The sequence below is a fragment of the Pinus tabuliformis genome, chromosome 1_1 (genome assembly GCF_031772625.1).
Source record: "Pinus tabuliformis cultivar Carrire ecotype Pingquan chromosome 1_1, CPIR1, whole genome shotgun sequence".
In the NCBI taxonomy this organism is placed as follows: domain Eukaryota; kingdom Viridiplantae; phylum Streptophyta; class Pinopsida; order Pinales; family Pinaceae; genus Pinus; species Pinus tabuliformis.
The window spans coordinates 216,405,656-216,425,331 of NC_142297.1; the positions used below are offsets into that span (position 1 = coordinate 216,405,656).

The 19,676-nt window shown below is 40.8% G+C and overlaps 1 pseudogene; it reads left to right on the forward strand.

Annotated features, from left to right (window-relative positions):
• The first annotated feature begins 1,537 nt into the window (after positions 1 to 1,537).
• The window catches only part of LOC149212313 (transmembrane 9 superfamily member 7 pseudogene), a 36,399-nt pseudogene continuing 18,260 nt past the window's right edge, over positions 1,538 to 19,676 (forward strand).

Here is a 19,676-nt window from a genome sequence, read left to right on the forward strand (position 1 = left end):
GGGCTGAGGGCTCAATTGCTCTAAGCGCCCTCTCAATGGTGCATTGTCGGCCTCGAGCAACATCTGCCACAGCAGACTGAATGGCAGACTTGATTTTGGATGGACGACCCCTAGAAGGTTTTTGCTTTCGTCCAGGGGAGAGTCCCAGACCCAAAACATTTGGACAGACATGAGGTCAAAGATGGTATGGATGCGATCTCGAACCAGTATGGGAGGTAGAAAGGGTGGGGGGAGAGGATATCATCCTGAGAGAGGAGGGAGTGGTGGAGAAGGTGGGGGGGGGGGGGGGGGGGGGAGGGGTGGGGGGGGGGGGGGGTGGGGGAAAATGGAACATGGAATAGAGGGGATAGAGCCCGGTACAGAGGAAGGAGGATGCAGAGATGTGTGCAGTACAGAAAACATAACATCTGAAAAAAGTGCAGAGGTTATGGGAAGAGACTCATTACCCGGGGCCGATGATGCTTCCACTGCAGACTTGGAACGGGTACGAGGTGGAGAGGACGCAGCTTTCCGCCTACTATTTGTCTTCTTTGAAGCGCCATTCCCCGCCACCGATGGGATCTCACTCTGGTTCAATTCACCCTCACCTTGCTTTATGTCTCCTTTGTTCAGCTCCACTAAAGGTTGTTGCTTTGTTCCCCTTGAATTTTCCGAAGTCACCCCAGAGAGCAGTGGGCAGTCTTTGTATAAGTGGCCCACTTTATGGCACCTTCTACACCTAAAAGGGACACCTTCATAGTCCAGAAGCTGTTTGCGCGAGAAGTGTCTTCGGTGCAATGTGATTTTTTCCTCCAGCCCAACCCTGGTATCAAGATGAACTAATATCCTTGCCATAGTCATAATTCCTGTTTGTTCATAGGATTGGTCATGTTCAAGATAAGTTCCCAGTGCATCGCTAATGCGCTTGAACACCTGAGGGGTCCAAAATTGCATAGGCAATCCCGGCAATCTGACCCAAATAGGCCTAGCACCAAGCTGTTCACGCTCCGGATCAAAGAGGGGATCCCATTGCTTCAGAAGAACAGGAGCTAGCTCAATATGCCAGAATTGAGACAATATCCATTCTGTGTATTCCGCTCTATGAAAGTGTAGAGCAAACCAGCCTCTTGCTAAGACCTTTATAGCTGGCAGTTCCTTCAGTAAGGTGCCCCAAATCTCCTCTGTCCATTGCCGCAATCTTTCCACAGAATAGGTCCAACCACGGACCCATCCAACCAGTACTTTCCTCGCAGTATCAATTGCATCCGCCATTTGAACGTCCTCCCCGAATGTCAAGTTTATATCTGAGTCGATGGCCCGGAGGCACCGACCTTTTTTCTGCTTGTCTGAGCGCCTGCCTATAGGGAATTCTTTGAGGAGCTTTCGACAGGGGTCTGAGGTGCTGTGCTGGGCAGACTTGGCCGGACGAGCAGATAGAAGCGGAGAGCTAAAGCAGCCCGAGCGAATAGGGGAGAGGGGGTTTAAACTGCAGGATCCGGGATGAAAGGAAGGATGAACAGGGCGCTGTACATTGGAGGGTCCAACCGGTGCCAAGGATATGGTGGAAGGGTTTAAGGGCTGGGAGGTAAGCGAAGGGGAAAGCAGGGGTTGCTGTGAAGGGTGTGGTAGGGGGGAGTCGAAGGATGGGGAGGTCTGCAAGTAGGAGCCCAGTAGATGAAGTGTGGCCGGCGAGAGAGGAGGGCACTCTAACACGGAAGGTCCGCTATGTTGACAGCCGGATGCTGCTTTTTCCCAGAGCGCGGCGAGTGGTGGACGAATGTACAACAACTGTCGAGCTAGGCAGGTCTTTACCCCAAGGATCCATAGCCGGCTGATTTTTATATGCCCAAATATCTTGGTCTGGCATGGGGTCCTCCTCATAGTCCATGAGGTCCTCCTCCACCATGGTAAAACCGACAAACCTGTTCTGACCACTGACCCCGGGGACCGACTGCAGGGGAAACCGTAATCTCGAATTTAAATACAATGAAACGACTGATCAGGAGACTACAAACCCTTATAAAATCAATGTCTCCATGATCCCAATATGGGTCAACACCATATAATAATGAAAAACCTTCAAAACAGGCCCGCGAGTGTCACCATTTCCAGAGAATCAAACCAGGTCAAAACCGTCCATGAACCCTGAGATTTCACCGGCTAAAAAACTAGGGTTTAGCCGTTCTCCGCCATGGCTCCGTCCAGTATCGCCGCATCAAAACTTTTCCTCAAACTCCCTATGTGGAGAGGGAGGTTGGTTATTTGGGAGAATTCTCCTAGATCTTAGGCTAATCTCCTGGATTTCTACAGCATAAGCTGGGTATGATGTCTCTCCACCGTATCCTTGTTGAGCCTGCCTATTGTTTGGGTTTGGATTTCGCTGGGCAGGCACCTGGGGTTGCCTAGGTGGAGCAGAGTGCAGGAGTTGTGGTTGGGTAGGTGGTGGATGCAATAGGGCTGGAACATTGTTGACTTGGGGTCTCCACCCCTGGGGCGGGGTATTCCACTGGTGTTGTGGCTGAATGTAAGGTTGAAATGATTGGCTGGCTGGCTGGGAAGGATACTGAGGTGCATAGGACCAGGGGGGGTGTTGTAGACCAAGAAGGTTGAGCAGGGGGTCCCCAAGAAAGTATAGTTGTGGTTTGGTTGGGTTTGTAATATGCATGTGATGATCCTTGCATACCCTGTTGGTATGGTCTAGGCCCAGAAGGTCTTCTTTGGTTGATGTAGCAAACTTGCTCAATGACCCCTTCAAATCCTTGATATACAACTTTGAGTCTAGGGAAAATAGGGCACTTGTCTGTGGAGTGGTTTTCTTCACAGATTGAGAAAATCTCAATACAGATCAATGGGTATTCATTCCTAGGATGCCTCCTGGTGCATCTAGGACAAAACATGGCCAAGGTTCTCTATACTTCCTCTTGCTTCATTGTGATATTAATGGAATCCAATTGCAAGGCAAGGGTTTGCAACATCTCACTTTTGAAGTCCTCCAGCATATTTCCAATTTCACCCTTGATGGATGAGTTGGAAGATGATGTACTGGCCATAGGTTGACTACTCCTACCCTTTTTCCTGGTTTTCGTAGAATGGTCTTTAAAGACAGTCTTGATATGCTCATAGGGTAGTTGGCAGATATCTCCTCCTGCTAACAAGTGCAAGGTATCTAGGATATCCTCCCTTACTCCTCTAAGCAGGATCAACTTCAGTGACTCAGGGTCAAGTGTGTGCCTGGCCCTTTTGTAACTGAGCTGGAATCTTTCTTCATAGTCTTCTAGGGATTCATCCTAGCCTATGGTCATCCTAAAAATATCTTATTTAGTGTCTTTTGACCTACAGTAGTCCCTATATTTGTTGTTAAAGGCCTACTGTTTGAGCCCAAGTTATGATGTTATCTCCAAGTACACCCATGAACCAGCACAATGCTGCATCCTTGAGGGTAGATGGACACAATTTTAACTTTTGCTCATCCTCTATATAGTCATAGGTTCGACATATAATAGCAAACTCAAATAGGAAAGTGGCAGGGTCCTTTATGGTCAAGCCATGGAAATGAGGTAGAGTAAAGGGGTTTATATTCTTCATTTTAGTGTCCCCATTGGTTTCCCTAATGGGGAAGGCACTCTCAATTCTCTCTCTATTTCCTCTGTCATCTTGTTTTTCAACCATTGGTTTGGTAGGAATGGGTTCTTCCTCTTCTTCTTCCCCTATAGGTTCTTCAAATATGTGAGGTTGCTCACCTAAAGGTTCTTCCAATTCACAGTCACCGAAGAAGAGAGAAGGTTGACTATTGGATGTAGTGGGGGTATTTGGCAAGAATTTTCCTGAATTATCCCTATTCCTACGAGGCATGAAAGGAAATGTTTTTGGGTTTTTTGTAAGATTTTTCTTTAAAGCTGGAAAGTACTCTGCAGAAAGGAAATTGTTGATTGAATGAAAACCACTAACAAAAAGGAAACTACCTGCTGAATTGAAATTGCTGAATGAAAGATTACTGATATAAAGAAAACTAATGTAGAATGAAATTGCTTACTTGAATGAAAAACTACTAATAAGAAGGAAACTACTTGCTGAATTGAAATTCTACTTGCAGAATGGAAAGGAAAGCAGATAAATGACAAATGAAAGAAAGAAACTAGATTACTTTTGTAGAAATAAACTAATGGAAGAAAATTGAAGACTAGAAGTAGAAGAAAAGAAAGTTAGAGACTAGAAATAAAAGGAGTAGTAATCTCTCCTACTCTGACACCTCCCGGCAACGGCGCCAAAAAGTGATGAGCCTAGGTATTGCAGCAAGAATGCTGCAACTCCTACGCCTACCAGCTTTACTTATCAACCCGGGGTTCGTACAAACTTGGAGGTGACTGTGGTATATACACAAGTAGAAGTGAAGGTATTGCCTGTTGTCACTACGCATCTGGCAAGATATCGCAGGGGTTCCAAGCCAGACTTCTATAGGGTCAGAAGAAGCTTGATTTTGATGGAAGGAGAGAAAGCCTATTCTAGGGGAGAGCCATTCTACTACAGAAATGAAGAAAGCAATAAAGTAATGCTAAACTCACACCAGACCCTAGCTAACCAATTAAACAACTATGCTGAGCAGAATTACTAGATCAATCACTAATCTAATGCTAATTATCTAAGTTGCTGAAGTAAAAGCATAAAAACTAGACTAAGGGGTAAACAATGGAAACTAGGCTAAGTCTGTGTCTAAGCGGAAGAAGCAGTCAGAGCTCAAATTGGTGAAAAGATGATGTGGGGGAGCAACAATGCCTAAGAACCGTTGGGTCGGCAGGTGAAAGGCAAATGAACGGCTGAGATCAAATCACAGGAAGGTACGTAGGTAGATGGGCGAACAAGGTTCACTACAGGATGAATGACTGAGATTATATCGCGAATGGTTAAGTGAATAGATGAATGAACGGGGACAACCGAGATGGATGGTTGAGATTATATTGCATGGGCGGACTAAGGAGATGGATAAACAAGATTAATTTGCAGATGGATGGGGAAGATTAGATCGCGAGCAAAAGAAAGATGCGGAAATGGTATCAGGTGATGTGATGGTTGTCAGATCAGGAGATAGATTGACGGTGGAGATTGGAGCACTTAAAGGAATGTGCAGAAATGAGGGAGCGGGTTTAGAGGGCGGTAAGCAGTATTTCACGTGCCCTCAAAGCTGTAAGAAATTTTCTCAATTTTCACGCGATTAGCTTCCCCGGCCGACATGTAGCACGGGGAAACTGCCCATTTCGCGTGCCCTCGGGTGAATAACGATCCGACAGAAATCCACGCGATATGGGGCGATAGCCGTCAGATCTGGCGAGGAAGATCAACGGTGGAGTTTGACCGAGCTGGTTGGTGAGTGGGTGCATGATAGCCGTCAGATCTGATGAGGTAGATCAATGGTTGGGATTTAAAGTGCACGAAGTTAACCGCTAAAAGTGAATTCGAGCGGTGATTGGTTAGTTTCGCTGTGTGAGGCAATCTGCGGGTAAAAACTGTTTGAACGTGGAAATAGCTTTCGCTCAGCTTTTCATGCTAAACGAGAATGAAAAGGATGTGAGGGAGATCAAATGACGGGAAGAGAATGAAGGAGTAGATGATCATAAAAGGAATAGAGTAACAATGTAATGAACCCAGTGACTGCGTTAAACAACAAACTCCTTGTGAAAACCAAAACCCTGTGTTTTTGGAGTTGCTGCAGGGTTTCTTCCTCACATCATGGTCCCAGAGGGAGGAGGTGAGGTCGAGACACCTGTGAGCAACCTTGTGGATCTTTTCTTTGCCAACCTACTAACTGAATGAAATCATAAATGATCTACTCTACACTACTGTAATGAGACTGCAACTACTTAAACAAATGAACAATTAAACAATAAACCTCTGGAATGGAAATGAACTACTTAAGCAGATGAACAGAAAACAGGAAACTATGCTACTTAACAATACAATAAAGAGGAGCTTTGGCTGCTAGGGTTGGGCCCTAACCCAAGAGCTTCAGCCCTCTGAGTTAACTTAGTGCTGGCTCAAAAAAAACTCATCTTCATTATAAAAGAACATTGTATTACATCAAAATTGTTACAAGTCTGCACTTGGACACAAAGTAGAGTAAAAAGTCTAAATACTTCTAATGCTTGCTAACTGACTAACCAAAAAAACTGAGGTCCTAAGCCTCTCTACTTATACATCTGAAGTCTCCAACGACTTCCTTCAAAATTAGGGAGGCACAACTCCCAATTCAATGATAAACTCGTGCTTTCCCTTTCACTAGCTCGGCTGCCTTCTAGTAGGGAGGCTTGGCTCCCAACTCAAGATAAACTCATAATTTCACTTGCTTGGCTGCTTTCTAGTACACCTAATTTAGCTATTTGCATCTTCACTTGCTTGGTTGCCTTCTAGTACTCCTGATTTGGTTGTTTGCACCTTCACTTGCTTGGTTGTTTGTACTTTCAGCTGATGGAGGGATATTCAAATGGAGGGGTAGTAAATGAGGAGGATTTACCTCCTGTAATTCCTCTCCCTTGTCCCATTCAAGTTTTTACCAAGGTCTTTTACCGTAGTTCCTTGCTTTTATATTTTTATCCCTGCATTACATGCACATTAGACGACAAAGTAAAATATCCAACTCTAACTCATCTCTTAAGAAAAATATAATCAAAAGTATACAATAAGTTGTGAGAATAGTTGGTTTGACTAAGCTAGGAGGTGAATTAAGTCCAATTAAGGCCCATATAATTATTTAATGGTGAGGCTCATCAAAGCCTTACAACTTCACTCCCTCTGTCTGTTTGTAACACATACTAAACTGAGTGGTGCCTCTGAGGTATCTCAACACATGTTTAGTTGCCTTCCAATAGAGTTTGGTTGGCTTAACCATGGCTTGACTAAGCTGGTTAACTGCAAAACATATGTTCGGTAGTATGTTCACCAAATACATAAGTGAACCCACAAGTTGTCTGTAAATAGTAGCCTCCACTACTTCACCTGAAGTAGCATCTTCCTTCCCCCAATTCCCTGCTAGAGGAGTTTCCATGGGTTTGTCGTTCTCTATGTGGAACTTCTTTATTATCTCGTTGGCATACTTGCCCTGAGAGATAAACAATTCTTCATCTCCTTGCCATACTTCCATACCAAGGAAATAATGCATGAGCCCTGGGTCCTTCATCTCAAATTCTCTTACAAGATTCTCTTTGCAATATTTTACTAGCTTCTCATCCCCTGTTAGAATTAAATCATAGACATATAATACTATAATCAACAATTTACCTTCAACCACAATATGGCAAAGGTTCGCATCTACTTCACTTTTGGTGAATCCAAACTTGGTGGAATAGTTGTCAATAATGGTGTACCAAGCACAAGGTGCTTGTTTTAGTCCATACAATGATCACATGAGTCTGCACACATGCAACTCTCTGTTGAAGGTCTCAAATCCTTCCAACTACTCAATGTACATCTCTTCCTCAATCACACAGTTGAGGAAAGTTATCTTCACATTCATTTGATGTATCTTCCATTGCATCTGTGTTGAAAGTGCTAGAATAGATATGATTGAAGAGTATCTTGCTACTAGAGCAAAGGTCTCCTCATAATCAATTCCCTCCACCTGAGAGAACCCTCTAGCCAAAAATTTGGCCTTGTGTTTCTCCACACTCCCATCTATTGCTTGCTTTACCTTGTAAAGCCAGCTGGAACTCACCACTAACTTGTTTGCTGGTCCTGGGACCACTTCCCAAACATTGTTTTTGAAAGTGGAGTCATTCTCCTCAACCATGGCATCAACCCATACTAGTTTCTACATTGCTTCCTCGAAAGAGGATGGGTCAATATCTACACTCTCACTCATCAGAGCCATGTATTCAATGTACCAATATGGTGACCGCCTCTACTTGCGTTGCGATGTGGGTGCTCCCACATTCTCTCTAGCATCATGCATCAATCTACCAGCCTCTTTGGTGCGCTTCCTTCCATTTCTGGAAGTCTTTGCATGAGTGGGTGCTTCCACTCTCTGCTCCTCTGAATATGGCTACTCCACATCATCTTGAGGTTCCACCTTTGGAGCTCAAAGATCCTCTTCTCCATGCAACTGAAGCTCCCTCCCAATGGAACATCACATGGCCTTCTCTTCATCGAACTTCACATCTCTACGAACCATTGTCATCCTGTGAGATGGCAGGTACACCCGATAGTTGTGAGGTGTGTCATGCAGAAAGAGTCAATTTTGCGGACAAAACCGACCTCCCTAGAAGCTAAGGCTTTCTAGTGACAAACAAGACAATTAAACACTATCTTTCCCTAAACATGCATTTAGAATACAAGCAACCAGGTGTTTAAAACATACCTTTAGTCCAACGCTTGTTTGTTGTAGTCCAGCCTCTCTGATCCAGATGAGCTCCTTCTCCTTGAAGCCTGCATTCACTAACAAGCAAACGATTACATAGCACCTGAATAACTCATATAATAAAACATATTCATCATAAAGACCAAGGAGTATATGAAACAAATTATATAAAACAACTTGTTGAGAAAAATGAGCTTAATTGTATTAATTGGAAACAAAAGAAACCATTACAACCAGCGCCTTGGTGTTGTACAGGTCCCTCCCAGGGTCCAGCAAGAGTTCTCCTTTACTTTGATCAGCTCACCCACTTCCAAATGAAGCTAAGAAAGGATTGGAATCTCTCCTCTCAAGTTCTAAAAGGGAGTCCTAATTTCAACAACATCTACCCTTAGGAATGTTCAGCTTTCAACCTCCCCTCCCTCTGGCCCAATGCCTGTATTTATAGTGCTTTGGAGGAAGTTAATCAGGTCCACCATGAATGGGATAAGCCCCTCTTTCAATGGGATAGCTCCCCTCTTCATGGGATAAGTTCCTCTTTCATTGGGATGCATGAACCATCTGGAGGCGCTCAATCCACGTCAAACCATCTTCTAGAAGGCTCTAGAAATGACCACAAGTAACTTTTTTGAAGTGAAACTTGCGCCTTTTGACCTTTACAGGAGTACGCACCCACCCCTTTATATACAGAGCGTACAAGTACGCAGGTTTTATGAATTGGAGGTGCGTACACGCAGGTAAGGCTAAGTGAAACTGCGTAACCAGAGTTAATTGACTTTTTAAGGACTCTCTCTCTTTCTTGGAGTTTGACATGAGGAGCAGAGTTATGAGACTTGCCAAGGAGGATAGTATGACAGTTGATAGAGCCATACTAACTGTAGATAGTCATGGTGACAAATTTTAGTGTAACAAGGTGTATCAGTGTACACCACAAATTTACCCAACTCAGTTGTTGGTTATAGATTTTAAACGCATCCTTGGTAACATAGTAGCAAATTGATGAACCAAAGATCCTGAAGTGTGCCACATCTTGCTTCTTACCTGAAAAAAAGCTTCTTCTGGTGTACTCATCCTGAGAATCCGATGAGGACTCCTATTCTGCACATATACATTTGTATTTCATGCTTCAGCCCACAAGTACAACGGTAGGCCCTGATCATGTAACATTGCTCGTGCAACTCCCACAATACTTTTGTTCTTCCTTTCAGCCACACCATTCTGCTTTGGGTTATGGGGTTCTATTAACTCCCATCGAATGCCTTATGATGAACATAAGTTATTGAATTCATTCAACACATATTCTCCACCGTTATCGCTCCTAAGAGATTTAAATTTCCTGCCAATATCTTTCTCCACAAGTGCTTTAAATTCACAAAATTTAGCAAACGTTGATCTTTCTTATGCATGAAGAAAATCCAACACTTACGAGAAAAATCATCTACAAATAGTTCATAATACCTATGCTTGGCCGTGGAGGCTATCGAGAACGATCCACACACATCTGAGTGAACTCTTTCAAGGATAACTTACGCTCGATTGTCCTTATCATGAAAGGTATCTTTGGTTTACTTCGCCAATGTACACCCTTTGCATGTGTCTCTCTGCTCTAGTGTACCCTTGGGAAGTCTTGTAGAAATTTTTTGTATGATCTTCAAAGCTTCATGGTGCAAGTGACCCAATCTTCTATGCCACAACTCACTGATGTCTCGGCTCTGCACCTTCTCTTCTTTTGTGCTCAAAGCAACAAAATCTTCTACATCCAATTTGTAGAGGTTCTTCACCTCAACCCCGATCCGCTTCACTTGTCCTAAGGCTATATGACAAAGGAAAGCCTTTCCCTTGCTAAATATTACATCGTAGCCACGGTCCTACAACATGGCAATTGAAACCAAATTCTTCTTCAAACGGGGAGCATACATGACATATTTTAATGTCAGAGGAGAACCAAACTCCCTCTTAAAGGTAAGAATATTGATGTCGGTCGCGCTATACCTCCCATCATCTCCCATTTAGATGTGCATCTGGAGGTCCTTCTCCTCCAAGTCACTAATGAACTCTTTGTTGTCGGTCATATGGAATGAGGCTCCACTATCCAGATACCACACACTACCCATCATCGATGTCACCATGCAAGTGATGAGGGTGAAATCCAGCTCGAATTGTGAAGCAAGAGCTTCACCTATCGCTCCTCCCGAGGGCTTCTTGTCGACCCTCTTGTGCAGACACTTTGTGGCATAGTGTTCTAGCTTGTGACAATGAAAACATTTAATCTTCGACATGTCCTTCTTACCACCATGACTGGAATTTGATTTTGAAAGGGATGAATTCCTTTCCATTTCTTTGCCTTTCCATCTAAAGCACAATTCTCCTCATCATCATGCTTGGATGAGGATTCATCTCTGGTGTTCTGCTGAATCTCTTCTTGCACCAAGTCGAACCACAAACGCTCCCACTCTGGTAGCTTCTCCCTCCCATTTACCGATTCCGATAGCTATGTTAGCTCTTGGGAATGCCTAGAAGTGATAGGCTCACCATATCGTATTCAACAACTATCACAACAACACTTACAAGCTCATCCTGACAATGGATGAACTTGGTCAAGAATATTACACAATGTTGTCCTTCTCCATATTGATTTTTCTGAGCTTGTCCTTCAGTGATATCTTCTTGTGGTCACTATTGTTTTGAAACAAGTCTGTCAAGGCCTTCTACATTTCATATGGAGTTTCCTTGCCATGGAGGTTCGAGACAATATGATCTCAAACTCCTTCTAGGATAATCCTTCTGACCTTTGCAACACAGTTTCTCCACTCTACCAGATCTTGAGCATCAGCTGTTGGATGCTTAGGAATATCTTTTTCTATGGATTACTTAAGCTCATTATCTTCCGACACTGCCTCCATCCAATCCTTCCAAGCAAGATAGTTCAAAATACCCTCAAGGGATTATTTGAGTCTCAATCCTTAGAACAACATCCTATTGGCTATAAAGTATGATATTGCAAATTCAGTTTCACTTGCAAAAGAAAAACTTGTATTCTCCTCTTCTATAGTGATTTAAGCTCTAATACCATGTAGAGATTCCTTGTATATTCAAATTGCTAATTGTAATTTACTAAAACAATAGACTTGAATCCACTCTACTCATCAGCGGAAACAATTAAACGATCGTGAAATCTCGAAGCATAAAAGAGAAATAATTCAATCAACACATTACACAATGATTTCCTGGTGAAAGCTACAACTAAAAACCCCCGTTATCTGTATATTACATTCGTTAAAAAGCATGAGAAGATTACAATGCTTTGCTCAAGCCCGAGCAATCTCTGCACTATCTCTATCTGTCTCATAGCTTCCTAGACAAGCCCAGGTCAATACCTAACCAATTTCCTGCTTTCCCAAGTCCATATTTCCTTACATTGTTCCTCAAGGAATTATCCCCCTATTGATTAGGGAATTTTTCAATATGAATTGTGCAATCCTCATAGCCCTTCCTCTGACTGCATGCACCATCTATACAATTTGGATGATTATACAATTGATAGTACATTTTCCATGAACTCCAATCTCAACTAGGTCTTTCTCAGATTTGACATGCATGAATTACTTATGAGGGAATCTTCAGTTTACTATTTTATCATTGTAGGCAACATCACACTCCACTATAGGCAGCACCACACTACTATACCTCCCACTAGTTCCTCCATCAATTGGAACTAGTTTAACTGATTTTAATTCAGTTAGACTAAATTAATTAATTACAACTCAAAATAAACTCAACTAGGGTTCCTATAATGTAGGAGACACTATACATGACTCTAGTTAGAACCTCAACTCGAATTAACTAAGCGAACTAAGTCAAATTAACTTAATTAACTAATACAAGTTCTCATGAGATGTGGAATTACAGTTTTATTCCCAATTTAATTCAAGGACAAAATTAAATGAGGATTTTCTTGTTGCATTTTCTACAACTCCTATGGTCTCATTCTTGGAATAATTAGCCTCGTCTCCAATGTCTATGGATTTTTAGTCGGCAACGCCCACTCCTTGTACTTTTCTCCCTTACCCCTGTCTCTTTGCTTGTTAGTTATTTTTCTGAACTTGCAAAGGGATTTTTCCTCCATAGGTATGGATGTTGTGATTTCTTAGAATTTGTTCACTTATTTATCCCTTGTTAAAGCCTCTTGTCCCATTCCTCCTGGGCCTTTGGGTTACTCATCTCCAAGGGTGTTAGTTTCCTTGGGCTTTTGTAGAAATTTGGATGGAAGTGACATTTTACATAGTTTTAGGTCAAGGCTTACTCTCTTTGTGCATGAGGGCTTTTCAAGTGTTTTGAGTCAAACGCCTATCTCTAGGTCCCCTACGAAGGGTAGGGGGAGGAGGTTCCATATCTCTTAGGCCTAATCAAAGTCTCGTGAGAAAATGGCTATGGGTAGGAAATCATTTATTAATGGGGCACTTAGAGCATTATTTGCCATTCATGGGGTTTCTAAATAACACTCATGTATTTTAATTGTAAAATTTTTGCAAGTAATCCTAAAAGACTTTCTTTGTGGAGATTGTTTAGGTGGAACATCCTGATGTAATATTTCTCAAAAAAATCTCTTGCGGGTGGGGAGTCTATTTCAAAATTATTAGAATCCATCCTTCTTTCCTGGAAATTTATTGCATTGGATGTCCATAGTTGATCAAGGGGCCTAGTCTTGGGGTGGGATTAGCGGAAAATACAAGTTAATAATGTTTGGAGTATCTACTCTGGGCTTGGCATGGTTGGCTTCTCTGTAGAGTTGGATTGCATATTCACCTTCATCAATTTATATGGTCCAAATGAGGAATGTGTGGCTTTCTGGAATGATTTTTTTAGCAAGTCTATTTTAAATGATGAAAACCTAATTATCAATGCAGATCTAAACTTCTCTATGGGTGTGGTCGAATCATGGGGTGTTCATGCTAGAATTGATCCCCTTTCAGATTTTTTCTCTCATCATATTGAATCTAAGAAACTATCTGATCTTGTTTCTGGTCGTATTACTGTCCACATGGAGGAATTTGTGTGTGGGGGAGGATCATATTGCTAAAAGATTGGACCATTTTCTTGTGGCTGAGGTTATGTTCCATAGATTCCCTCTTCTTCATCAATGGGTGGGCTCTGGTGGTGTCTCTGAGCATGCCCAAATTCTATTGAAATAAAGGGTCATTCTTATAAGCTTTCTAGCCCATTTAAAATGAATTCATGCTAGATTATAGACGTGAGTTTTTACAAGCTGATCCGTAAAAAATGGAGACCCTTTGATGCAGGCTCGGGGCTCTCTGCAACCTCACAATTTGAGTTCAATTTGAAACATATTAAACTTTTTTCGAAGGAATGGGCTACAACTATTTGGAAGAAGGAGGAGTAAGACTTGGTGACTATTGAACAACAAATTGAGGCTTTCTCTATCTCAAATAATGTTGCTTTCTATTCTCAAGAGTCTAGGGGGTGACTTTATAGTATGGAATCGAGAAGGAAAGAGATTTTTGCCAATGGGTAAGCTATATGTTACCTTAAAAGCAGGGTTATCTAGTTGGATTGCGGTGGTGAAAATACTAATTTTTTTCAAGCCTATGCAAAGGGTTGGAAAATTTAAAACACTATTTGGAGTGTGGAGGGGCAAAATGGTCAAGAGGTATACCTCGCCTCTCTAGGCATGACCCATTTTAAATCAACATTTTAGGAACCAGAGGGAACTAATATTGTTGAAGCCATTCATGTGGTTTAGTTCTTTCTTAGCTTTGTGGGGGATGACGATAATAGGGACTTAATGGAGGAAGTGTTTGAAAATGAACTAAAAGTTGTACTTTTATGAAACCGACTCACAAAAAGATAGAAAAGATAGATGAACGCCTTAGAAATAAGCCTCTTCGAGGGGGAAACCTCCTTTACATTACATAAATGAACAATTTTTGGATGATACAAATGACAAGACATCCTTTCTAGATATATGAGTCTAAGGGGTCATAATATAATCAGAGCAGACATAACAATAATAATGTAAGGGCACAATAATAACAATAGTGGGCTTCTATTGGGCATAATAATAATAATATGGGGACTGCATGGGCACAACAATATAATAAGGGGTTTGTACTAATAACAATAAGGGGTTACACTAGTGGTACAGGGACGTAACATGCCCCTCTCCTTTAAAAAGTGTTGTCCTCAACGCTTGAGTAGTTCTTGATGCTTCTATATAAAATTATTGTCCTCCCATGTGGAATCTTTAGCGGGTGAGTTCTTCCACTTGATGAGATACTTTGAAATTGATCGATTTCGTAGCTGTTGGGCTCTTGTTTCTGTGACTGCTCCAGGTTCCAATATGATTTTTTCTTCCTCGTCAAGTTCTGGCGATATTTTTTGAACTGGGATCTTCTGCAACTTTTGAATGAGTGGCCACACTTCTTCATCCTTGTTCCATTCACACCTTGCTTCGTTTATCCAATCTGGTTGGATAATAGAAATAACACAAAACAATACTTCCACATTCTCATCCTTTCTTGAGAGTGCATCTGTAACAAAAATTTTCTTCCCTTTTCTGTAGATGATGTCAAAGTCATAACCCAACATATTTGTGACCCATTTTTTCTGTTCTTCTAAAGATAATATTTGTTCTAGAAAGTATTTAAGACTATCATGATCCATTTTTACCTTGAAGTGTCTACCCATTGGGTAAGGTCACCATTTCTTAAGTGCATGTAGTATTGCCAACATTTCATTCTCATAACTAGCTTTCTTGAGATGTAGACGTAAAAATACCCAATCGCCTACATCAAAACTTCTTTCACTGCGTTGTTGATCTGCCTGTTGTTTCATTCGATTCTGCAACAAAGTGGCATTATCCTTTAAAAGTTGGAGAACTTGTTGTTGATGCTCGATGTGATATTTCAATGCTTGAATCTTTTTCTTCTTGATATGTCCTTCTATCTTGAGAGTTTGAGGAGTGGTAATTTCTTCCAATGCATTACAAGATATGGTCAGATTCATTTCTTGATGCTCGATGTGATCTTTCACTTCTTGAACATTTTTCTTCTTGATATGTCCTTCTATCTTGATAGTTTGAGGAGTGGTAATTCCGACCAATGCATTACAAGATATGGTTAGATTCATTTCTTCTTTATTGATGTGGTCTTTCACATCTTGAACCTTTTTCTTCTTGATATGTCCTTCTATCTTAAGAGATTGAGGAGTAGTAATTCTTTCCAATGCTTTACAAGATACGTTCAGATTCATTTCTTCTTTCTCTGGGGTTGGTTCCTGGTGTATATGCTCTTCTTTTGACGTTTCTTGATCCTTTTCTTCCTCCTCTCCACAATCAATGTAAAATAATTTCTTCTCAACGCACTTATGACCTTTAATGTATTTGTTATCACAATTGTAACAAAGCCCTTTTTCTCTTTTTTCTTCCAATTGTTGTGATGTAACCCTTGTAGGTTGTGGAAGGCTAGGAGAAACAACACTTCCATATTTATAGTTGTGAGGGGTATACTTCCTTGTTGCCATAATTTTGCTTTCCATTTTGTAACAAAGCCCTTTTTCTCTTTCTTTCTTCCAATTGTTGTGGTGTTGCTCTTTGTATCCTCATAATGTGCTATGATTTCCTCCATGAAAATTGACCACGTAGCAAGTTGTTTATGAGAACAAAGCCCTTTATACCATAAAAATTGATCTGCTTCTAAATATGAAGATGAAATACATACCTTTTGTAACAGTGGTACACCATGTAGATCAAAATATTTCTCCCTGAAGTATCCAATTTACCTGATCCTTGCCATCAAACTTCCTCATATCACCTTTTCTTGATTTTAGGAGATTGACCTTGAAACGAATGTAACTTTGTAATTTTAGATCTCCAAGTTCTGAAATTTCTTCCTGCGGTATCTCTCTGTGTTCTCTTTCTAATTCTGCAAGTCTGATCAAGATTGGATTCTACAAGAAAGTGTTATGTCAAATCTCCCACGATGACCTGATTATAGACCTTTTCAGAAGAGCGAACTTGTATGAAGTTCCACGTGTCACTATTTTGACCTTAGTACCTGAAACTGATATACATAAAACTATAGGAAGTCCTCTTTCTTTAACTTCTGACGAAATTTCAATCTGATGCTCAGAGAGAAAGTTATGATGGTTTTCCCAAGGTGACCTGTTTAAGATGTAATTCGGGAGTCTGCAATAACCTAACTTCCTCTAATCATATATCTGAAAATATAGTGAGCCAAGATCTGAAATTTGGACCCGCGGTTCAGACCGCTTTCTTCTCAAATGGGTTTTTTGTTTAGCTTCTGAAACTTCATAGTGAACAAGGTATAGTGAAACTTCCACGATGACCTGTTTTAGATGAAATTTTGGAGCTTGAAAAAACCGTAACTTCCACAAATCATATATCTGAAAATATAGCGAGACAAGATCTGAAATTCAGACGTGAGATTCAGTGTGATTTCTTCTCAAATGTTTTTTTTGTAGATTCTGAAACGTCGCAGAAAAGAAGTTATAGCGAAAATTCCACGTTGACCTATTTTGGAGCAACAAAACCCTAGAATCCAAAGCTCTGATACCAAATGTTATGAAACCAGCTCACAAAAAGATAGAAAAGATAGATGAACGACTTAGAATAAGCCTCTTCGACGGGGCAACCTCCTTTACATTACATAAATGAAAAACTTTTGGATGATACAAATGACAAGACCTCCTTTCTATATATAGGAGTCTAAGGGGTCATAATATAATCAGAGCCGACATAACAATAATAATGTAAGGGAACAATATTAACAATAGTGGGCTTCTATGGTGCATAATAATAACAATATGGGGATTGCATGGGCACAAAAATATTATAAGGGGGTTGTACTAATAACAATAAGGGGTTACACTAGTAGTATAGGGACCTAACATTCTAGTTTTCAAAAGGATAAGAGCCCCAATCCTGATGGCTATGCTGTTGAATTTTTCACAACCTTCTATGACACTTTGGGGTATGATTTGGTAAGGGTTGTAAATGAATCCATACAAGAAGGTAGTATTTTGGCAGCTTTTAAATATTCCTTTATTGCCTTAATTACTAAGGTTGATAACCCAACTTATTTTGAGGGGTTTAGGCCTATGTCATTGTGTAATTATGTCTACAAGGTAATCTAAAATGTTATAGCTCAAAGAATATAGCCTATTATTTCTAAGTCTATTTCTCAGGAACAATTCGGGTTCTTGGAGGTGATGCTTTCAAAGTGGAAAAAGTGGAGGAATCAACTAAGAGGACCATTTTTACTCGCGAGGCCCAGTTTGGCAAAACACGGTATGAAACCTTTCAGGAGCATTTTGAAGCATCAAATGATGTTTTTTGGGGGTAAAAATTTGTCATTTTAGCTTTGAACCTTTAATTCCTTTTCCACACACAAAGACCTTTCCAACAATGCAAGAATCACGATAATCAGAGTCCATATGCGAAAGTTATGCCACTCAAAAGTTTACCTTCCTGTTTTCACCACCATAATTCGAGAGGATGCCATGTCAGCCCCAAATATTCATGAAAGGCATACTAGGTATGTGATTACGATGTAGAATACTCTGTAAGAGTCTACATTGTAACTTTGATTAAGAGTTGAGTTAGTCAAACCTAACCACTAGGAGGCTATCAGGTTGTGTAATAACCTAGCCACTAGGAGGAAAAGGGATTCCATTCTTTCGAGCGCAGTTGTTCCATAGTTAGCCAAAAATAAAGGTAGAGCACACAAAGAGAATTTGTGCATTGTAGCGGCCCACGAGCCACATGACATACTTATTTGTACTCGTAACCATATTTCTATTCAGAGAAAGAGAGTGGAGCAACCTCACCTTCCAGCTAAGCTTTTCCCCGAAAGGGTTTCCCATAGCATATCTTGTGTCAAATGTGTGTGGGAGCTTTTATTTTTCCATTCTCTATTTTTCTACATCATTTTAATTCGCTTGCATGCACTATTAACTATAAATTTATAGATACATAAATATAATAAAACTGTAATAGTGTAGAATTTCAAATTTCAAATATAATTTTATCATATCTATTGTGACAAATTGTCTAGTGGAATATGTCTAATGGAATATCCATGACAATTTACAAATCATATTAGTATCAAAGCAGGTTTCTTTGTATGTATTGTGGAGATTTGCAAGGGATCTAGATCGGTTGGTCCAAAACCCTAATCATGGCTGACGAATTTATGAATAACCATCATGATCTTGGAGAGGAAAGGTTTTTGCGATTGGAACAACAATTCGTTGATATAAATCGCAATGTAAATCTCCTCATGGCTGCCCTTAGAAATAAGATTGGGATATTTAGAGAATGTGGTGGCTCAAATTCAGAGGACAAATCAAAAGGGGGGTCACGTGATCAGGAAGAAATAAAGAACTAGTCGAAGAAAGAACTCGAAAAAAGTTCAACCTAGTTTGAGTGTCGTAAATCAATCATAGCCCCTATTTAAGATGAAAGTGAAGGTCGATATCCATCCGTACCACAGTGAGATCGACGCACTAAAGATGAATCATCAGTTGCAACAATTTGAAGTGTATTTCAGTGTTCATCAAATTCAGAAAGAGCAATAGATTTCATTCGTGTGGCTGAAATTAGAGGGCCATCCAGTGACTTAGTGGGAGAGCCACATGGAGACCCTAAGTTTGGAGGGAGACCCTCCAGTGACTAAGTGGGAGGAATTCAAAACCATCATTAAGCTAATGTTTTACCCTATTGGGCATGTATAGGACCAGTGGATCTGGTGGCACTACTTTAGGTAAAAGCCATGGAAAAGCATGCATGAGTATACCGCAGAGTTCAGAAAGATGGCCATAATATTGGATATCTCCCTAAAGAACCCAGATGTACTCCTCAAGTATTTGGGGGGTCCACATCACCTTTCATGGGAGCAAGTGATGTTGTTCAAGCCCAAATCAGTGGATGAAGCTTGTGTACATGCATGGAGAACATAGGACTGAAGAGAGCACAATAAAGTGGATCAAAGTAGAAGGAGAAAAAATAAACATCTAAGGAAGTGAAGAAGAAGAAGAAATGGGGAAAGATAAAAAGAATACAACCACAACACACCAGTGTAAAGATCCCAGAAACCACTGCAACATTGACAACCATACAGAGGAGAAGTAATGGAAGTTGCATCCAAAGCTTAACCTGAAGAACAAAAATAAAGACAATTGGCCACTAATTTAAGCAACCAATTTGAAAGCATCTCGGACGTGGATGGGAAGATCATTTGTATGTCAATGTAGAAGGAGGTGAATCTAAGTAGCCTTTAGCAATAGTAAGAGAAATAAATGACCAATCTCTTCCATATAA